At 34.9% G+C, this 8,373-nt stretch overlaps 1 pseudogene; it reads right to left on the bottom strand.

Annotated features, from left to right (window-relative positions):
• Window positions 1-6,280: 6,280 nt before the first annotated feature.
• On the bottom strand, window positions 6,281-8,113 carry LOC113198748 (cytoskeleton-associated protein 2 pseudogene; annotated as a pseudogene).
• Between the last annotated feature and the right edge of the window lie 260 nt (window positions 8,114-8,373).

The raw sequence follows: 8,373 nt of genomic DNA on the forward strand, positions 1-8,373 counted from the left end.
TTTCACAGTGCAGACCTATAAAGTTGTAGTGTAACTAAATCTGTCAAGTATATAGGATTTGGGAAGAAGCTCACCCAGGATTATGAATCTATTCTCCCATAACTTTTATCTAATGCTCTTATAGGCTCAATTTTATGTTGAGACCCTAATTCACCTGAAATTTACTTTTCATATGTTGTAAAATATTTAACGTCAATTTTTCCTATTTTTTAGTCAATTGACCCAAAGATTTCATTAATTTTTAAGGCATCCTTTCTTCCACTGATTTGAAATTAGCTTTCTAAGGTTCTAAATGCTCACAAAAGGAGGGTCTAATTCTACCGTCTAAAGTTACTAGGTAACTGCTAGAGAAAGTTTCTCTTGTCTTTCAAAAAGCTTTCCTGGCTATTTATTCTTCAGATGAATTTAAAAATAAGCCTGTCCCAAATTTGACTCTGTGTTGGTAATTATTATTTTTACGTTTTTATATTTTTTGGTACTGGGGATGGAACCCAGAGTCTTCTGCATGCTAGGCAGGTGCTCTCTCTACCGCTGAGCCACACTTTCAACCCCTTCAGCATTATTTGAACAAGGTGATATATTAAACTATTCTTTTTAATATATTTGAAAATTCAATACTAAAAAGGTTTTTAATTACTGAATTGTCAGGTATTATTGCAAACTCTTTAAATTTTAGTCAGAAATTTCAATTAATAGATTAATTGGGGTGGGGGTAACTTATATGTTTACAGAAGTGCCTTTGCATTCAAGACTGTTTTATCCCTCCTTGTTCAGTTTTTTTTTTTTCCTTTTTTGGGGGGTGGGGGTGGGGGGGAGGATGCTTCCTCAAAAGGCTTTCAGATATTTCTTAATCTTTTTAAATTTTTGATATAATCTTATGTTGATTTTATAAAAAAACAATTAGGAAGTTTCCTTTTCTTTGGTCTTAAATAAATGAAATTGAAATTACTGTTTTTAGGGATATAATTCCCTTATAAAAGCATAGGAGCCTGGTACTTTCAGGGGGATTTGCTCTGTTTCTGTAAGATGTCACTTTCATTTCTCACTTTGTGTTATTTGCCCTCTATTTTTCTTGATTATATTATATTATATTTTCTTGATTATTTTTTCTTGATTATATTACCTAAAGGTTTGTCTATTTTATTGACTCTTTTTTTTTTATTGGTCGTTCATAACATTACATAGTTCTTAATACATCATATTACACGGTTTGATTCTATTTTATTGACTCTTAAATCAAATTCCTGCTTCGTAATTGTATTATTCCTAATATCTTCTTTTGACAGTATTATTAAAATTTAATTCATATACCAGGCAACTTAGCTGTTTAAAGATCACAATTCAATATTTTTACTAGATTTGCAGAATTGTGCAATCATTGCCCCAACCTAATTTCAGAAAAAAGAAAACCTATAATTCTGTTAGACTTCCAATTTGTTTCCTTTTGATGTGTGTTTGTTTGCTACTAGGTATGATAGGGGATTTAACCCAAAGGTGCTTTACTGCTGAGCTACATCCCCATCCTGTTTAATTTTTTTATTTCAAGACAGGGTCTCCCTGAATTGTTTAGGTCCTTGCTAAATTGCTGAGCCCAGACTTCAACTTCCAATTCTCTTATCTCAGTCTCCTGAGTTCCTGGGATTACAGGTATGTGCCACCATGCGTGGTTAGTCCTCCATTTCTTTAAACAATTTCTTTTAATACCCAGAAAGTTCTGAACCATAATAAAATTAGAAAACATCCTGTTTTTCTACCTTTACTGCCATTACCCATTGTTTTAGTGGGTCATATTCTCTCTTAATATTTAACTATGTAGTTTTAATATGGTTATATTATTTAACAATTTAATGTGATAAACTTTGAAGAGAAGAAATAAGGTACCTCTTACTTTCTTCCTGTTTTCTATCACATTTTTAATTACTTAGATCAGTTCATTACTACTAGAGTCTACACATAAGAGTATATATTCATAGCTATCGCCACATCATGGTGCATAACAAACCACCCTAAACTCACCAAGTTAAACAAGAAATATTTATTCTCTCTTACAGACTAGGCAAGGGTTCTACCACTGTCCTTTTTATATTTCATCTGTGAGATGGACCCTCACCAAGTTGCCCAGGCTGGCCTCCAATTTGCAATCCTCCTTCTTGAGCCTCCTGAGTAGCTAGGATCATAGGTAAGCACCACCAAATCTGGGTCAGTGAAAGTTTTCAATTGTGCCAAATATGGAGCTCTTTTGTTATTGTTGTTGTTGTTGTTATGAACATCCAGTTTTTCCAGCACCATCTGTTGAAAGGTTTTTCTTTCTCCAATGAGTTGCTTTTGCACCTTTATGAAATTAGCTATTCATATATGTGTGGGCTTATTTCTGACCTTTTCATTCTGTTACTTTGATTTATCTATCTTTATGCCAATACACATTTTGTTGATTTACCTTTATAGTGAATCCTGATATTAGGTAATGGTACCCCTCCAACTTTGTTTTTCATTTAAAGTTATAGGTATTTTAGAACCAGCTTGTGAAAATTCATAATAATGGTCTGCTGGAAAATGATTGGACTTTTTTGTATCTATGGATGAATTTCTCAAGCGGTAGCATGCTCGCCTGGCATGCGTGCGGCCCGGGTTCGATCCTCAGCACCACATACAAACAAAGATGTTGTGTCAGCCGAGAACTAAAAAATAAATATTAAAATTCTCTCTCTCCCTCTCTCTCTCTCTCTCTCTAAAAAAAAAAAAAAGAATTGATATATTCACAATCTTGAGCAACAACCCATGAACAAGACATCTCTCTCAGTAGGTCTTCTTAAATGTCTTTTGTAATTTTTTTGTAATTTTTCAGTATATCGGTTCTGTACATCTTTAGACAGATTTATCCTTAAGTATTTCTACTTTTGGATACTATTATTAATGGTTTTGTTCTCACTGGTTCTAGTAACTTTTGAGTAGATTCCAAAGGCTTTTCTACATAGAGACCATGTTGTTGGTGATTACATGAATAATTTTCAGAGATTCTTAATTATTTTCTATTAAATTCTATTGTGATCACAGGAAATACATAGTGTGAATAACCTGAATTATTTCAATTTTATTGATATTTATTTTATTACCTAAAGTAAGATTATTTTTCATAAATGTTATGTATGCATTTGAGAAAAACATGTTGGGTGGAGTGTTCTGTAAATGTCAATTAGATCAAGTTGGATAGTGTATTTTTCAAAGCTACTATAATTTTTCTGATTTTCTGCCTAATTGTTCCATGATTTATTGAGACAGGGGTATTAATATATAAGACTGTGAATATGTCTATTTTTTTTTGAGATGCTATTTCAGTGTTTGTTTCATGTGTCTTTAAACTCTGTTAGGATATAGATATAGGTACTCCAACATTTAGAATTGTCAATTACTTCTCAATTACTTTCTTACTTTTCACCTTAATTCTTTCCTCTGAAATCTGCTTCACATGATATTATTATTAATCACTTGTATGATTCCAATAGATCTCCTTTGTTGGCTTATTCCTATAACTAGGTTTTATTGGGTTTTGATGGACATGTTTGTAATTATTATATCTCCTTTTCTTGCTGAAATTAACCCAGGGATTCTTTATCACTGAACTACATCCTCAGCTCTTTTTATATTTTAATTTCAGACTGAATCTCACCTAGTTGCTGAGGCTCTCACTAGATTGCTGAGGGTGGCCTCAAACTTGCAATCCTCCTGTCTCAGTCTCCCAAGTTCCTGGGATTACAGACATGCACCACTGCCATGAAGTGAGCAGCTTCCTCTACCACATGCTCCCATAACTATGATGTTCTGCCTTTCTCTCAGGCACAAAGCAGGGGAGCCAATTGACCATGGACAGAAACATCATAAACCATGAGTCAAAAGAAATCTTTCTTCCATTAAGTTGATTTTCTTAGGAAATTTGTCACAATGATGGAGAGCTAACATACCCCCTTTATGTCGCACCTGTGCATAGATCATATCTTTAAACATTGTGTGCCATTAACATGGATCTATGATAGTCTAACATCCTGCTGTTTTATTTTTTTGGTACTAGGAATTGAACTCAGGGCCACTCGCTTGACCACTGAGCCACATCCCCAGCCCTATTTGGTATTTTATTTAGAGATAGGGTCTCACTTGGTTGCTTAGCACCTCGATTTTGCTGAGGCTGGCTTTGAACTCCAGATCCTCCTGTCTCAGCCTCTGGAGCTGCTAGGATTACAGGTGTGCACCTAGCTTAATGTCTTGCTTTTTAAATACAGAAAACAAAAGGACTTGTTAAAAGCCAAAACTACAACCCAGACTTTTATGTTTATCTGTATTCTTACCTTTATTGGAGTTTTTATTTCTTCAAGAAATTCAATTATTCTTTCACTTCATCTTCCTTTAGCATTTTAAAAAAATGTATTCGTGCATAATAATTACACAGAACCATGGGTTTCATCTGGTATGTGTGCATGCACGTAAAATAACTTGGTCCATTTCATTCCCCATTATCTGCCTTGCCCTCTCCTGCTGCTTTCCTCTGACCCCTCCCTTTTTCCTGCTGGTGTCCCTTCTATTTTCATGAGAGCTCCCCCCTCCACTTTTTTTCTCGAGCTTCCACAAATCAGAGAAAACCCACAACCCTCAACTTTCTGAGTCTGGCATATTTTGTTTAATATAATACTCTCAAGTTTCATCCATTTTTCTACAAATAACAGTTTTGTTCTTCTTTGGGGATGATAGAAACTCCATTGTGTAGGTCCATATTTTCTTTATCCATTTATCTGATGACACACACCTAGGCTGGTTCTGAAATTTGGCTGTTGTTAATTGTGCAGTTATAAACATGAGTATGCATATCTCTCTAGTATGCTGACTTTAATACTTTAGGAGAATTAAATGTCTTAGCCCTGATTTTTGAGGAAATGCTTTCAGTTTTTACCTATTTGGTATGATGCTGGTTTTGAGTTTGTTGTATATAGCCTTTATTGTGTTGAGGTAACTTCTTTCTATCCCTCTAGTTTTTCTATCTTCTTTCTATCCTCCTAGTTTTTTTCTTCTTTCTATCCTTCTAGTTTTTCCCAGGTTTTTAATTTAATTCCTTAATATCAAGGAGTAGGCATAGCTAGATAATATGGTGGTTCCATTCCTAGCCTTCGGAGGACCCTCCATACTGATTTTCAGAGTGGCTGTATTAATTTACAATCCCACCAACAGTGTTTAAGGGTTTGTTTTCTCTGACTTTTTTTTTATTATACAGGTACTTTTATTGTATACATATTAGATACACACAAAAATGAAAATCCTACTCTCTAGAACATAAGACAATAAATAAAACAAAGATATTACATAAACGGCATGAACATTAAACCAAGTATGTGATCTTCACATTCATATTACATATGTAGTTCAACTGTTCTTTTATAGTTCACTTATTTGAAACTATAGACTGATATGGGATATATGACACTTAAGTATTAGTTCATGGCCTTAGAAAACAAGTTTATTGGTGGTATTTATATATGGGAAAAATAAAACTGTTCACAGTATGTAAATAGCATGTCTCAGGGGACATGAGTTAAGAAAGCAAATCTAAGTATTATTTCAGAAATGCTACCTACATTGGAATGACACTTCTTGAATATACATTCCTTCCTGAACTCCATTCTAATTTAATTTATAAACTCTCAAATGAAGCTATGGAGGTTAAAATTTAAACATAATCCAGCTATAAAAGATTGGGACTTTTTTTTTTTTTTTGGTGCTATGGATTGAACTCAGGGGCTTCAGGCATGCTAAGCACACACTATACCACTGAGCTCTATTCCCAGTCCCATTATTTTACTTTCATACTAATTAAATAAAAGCAAAAATATTGTCAGTATTCTGTTTAAAGGCAGAGAGGTACATCATAAAGTTTTAAAACATGTCAACATTAAAATATACTTTTATCTAGAACATCTGATGATGCATCATTACTGTACTTATATTTAGTAAAGTGAACAAGCTACCATTATGACAAAACCTATTTATATTTAAGGAACACAATAAACAAACTGACTAAATTTACCTATATTAAGGAAAAACTCAGTATGTTGTGATCGACAAGGCAGGATGCACAGAAGGACAACTCCTATAAGAAGAATGTTAGTAAAGAAGTTCACTGCCAAGAATACTTAAGATACTTAGCCAACTGTAGATGTAAGGGAAATAGAAAGCCACACAAAACAAAGGAAACCAAAGAATAATAATAATAAAAAATGCCTCATTCCTCATTGGAGACTTATTTCTCTTCTGTATCAGTCTCAGAGTACAGAGAGCACAGTGCTGCATTAGGACGGCATACGAAAGCATCAGTTTTGCCTCCTAGCTCTGATATCTGTTCCAGTGAAAACACACAGGATAATGATCTTTTAACATATCTGGTAATTTAGAAGTCTTCTCTTGAAGACGTCGAGAACGTCTCACTGGTGTTAGAAACTTCAGCTCCTTAAATGCAGAATTTGATTCATCAAATTGGATCTTCTTTTTTTATACTTTGCAAGTATGGTGTAGTAGATACATTATATTTAATTAAGCAACTTGCTATAGTTTCTGTATCAGGGGTTTTAACATCATTGGTCAGAGCTTTCATTTTGTCATCTTGTTCTTTCTTTAAATACCACATTTCTCTGATGTTTATTCTCCATTTCTGGTTTTTCTGGCTCTAAATTAACACCTATATCTTCAGTGTTGACTTCTTGAACTTGTTCTTTGGATGCGTAAGTCTCAATATTTTCTCCCAAATTAACTTTTTCTTGACTCTTCCTTGTTAGAAAATCCACAAGGGCATGTCACATCTCTTCAATAGGCTGAGCCCCTGCCAGAAAGGCCTTCTCAAAGACTGAGATAATATTTTCAATAGGACTTGTGATGGGTTCAAGACATACAAGGCATATCCAATATTTTACAAGTTTTTTGGCATCTCTGGAATATTTTCAATTAGGTCATTCAGTGTAACCAATATTTCTCTTTGGGGAACCCCTTATTAATAAAGTTTAGGCATTCAGAAATTGTCTTGTTTACTTTTTCAGTAAATAATCTTTGTTTATCTTCTTCTGCCATGGTAGTCCAAAAGGACCCAACTGGTTTTTCATTTTGTCCTTCAGATGTGGGCTGGGTAACTACTGGGTTAGGGGGCCTTTTCAATACTTTTCCTTTGCCAATTTTCCACTCACGCAGAGGAGCTTTTCTGTCTTTTGCAGTTTCTTTGGGCCGAGCTGATCTATCAACAGTTGCTTTTGCCATAATATGTCTTTGTTGGTCAATGGTTTTTGACTTCTCTATCAGTTTGGTATTGGAAGATGAAGCAGGCTTGGCTACAATTTCAGATGCTATGCTTCTTGATAACACCCTATTTCTTTTTATGTCCTGAGAAGAACTGGTTTTGACATTAGATACAATCGTATTGGGTTCTTTTTCTTGAGGCCCTTTCCGAATTTTAACACTGGCAGGGGTTTGGCTGATGCCTTGTTTCATGGTGTTCTGTGTGTATTGTAGTGACTTCTAATAGGAGGTCTCACAAGTTGTGTGGTCTGAGGTTTAGTGTTCACAAATTTAGTGCTTTCAAATTTAGTAGTAGCAGCAGTTATATTTGAGGCTTTATTACTTCTCGCTGTTACATTGGTGGTGTTTACAAGTTCAGGCTTTGTGGCTTTGGAGACAGTAGCTGAAAGTTGCTTTGTTGTTGCAGAACTCTCATTTTTGACTTGTAGAGGCTTTCTAAATGAATTAACCTTAGATTGAACAATTTGGCCACGATAAGACCCAAGCACAGGTTTCTTGGGCATGTTAGCAGCTTGGTTTGGTTTTTCTGCAGGCATTGGTTTCTTTTTAGTATTTTTGTTTTGTTTTGTTTTTAAGGTGAAATGCCTGGCCTAACGTCATATTTTGATTTGGGGGGATCACCTTTAATCGATAACTGCAGAGTCGGAGTGCCATCCTGAAAATCATGTGTTTCAATTTCCGTAGGTGAATTGGTTGATTCATTAGAAGGTTTTAAAAGAATATAACTTTTTACCATTGCTGTATTATTTTTGCTCTGTATAGGTATTTTGATATTTTCTTTATCAGCCATTGTTGTTGTCAGTTTCAGAATTTTTGTCTCTTGTTGGACTTGGTCCTCCGATGTCATCATTCTTTGGGCTAACGAGGTACACAGACTGGGCCTTCTGATTCTGGGGCAGGCAGCTGCAGGTCCCGGGCACGGCCAGGGATGCGACTCTGTCTCGAGCCCTCGGTATTGCTCAGGTCGCCACCTGCCGCCTTACACTCTTCTCTGACATTTTTGCTGGCAATTATTCTTATTTGTATTCCTGATTATTGTCAGCCTAACTG

Source organism: Urocitellus parryii, chromosome 14 (genome assembly GCF_045843805.1).
Source record: "Urocitellus parryii isolate mUroPar1 chromosome 14, mUroPar1.hap1, whole genome shotgun sequence".
Lineage (NCBI taxonomy): Eukaryota > Metazoa > Chordata > Mammalia > Rodentia > Sciuridae > Urocitellus > Urocitellus parryii.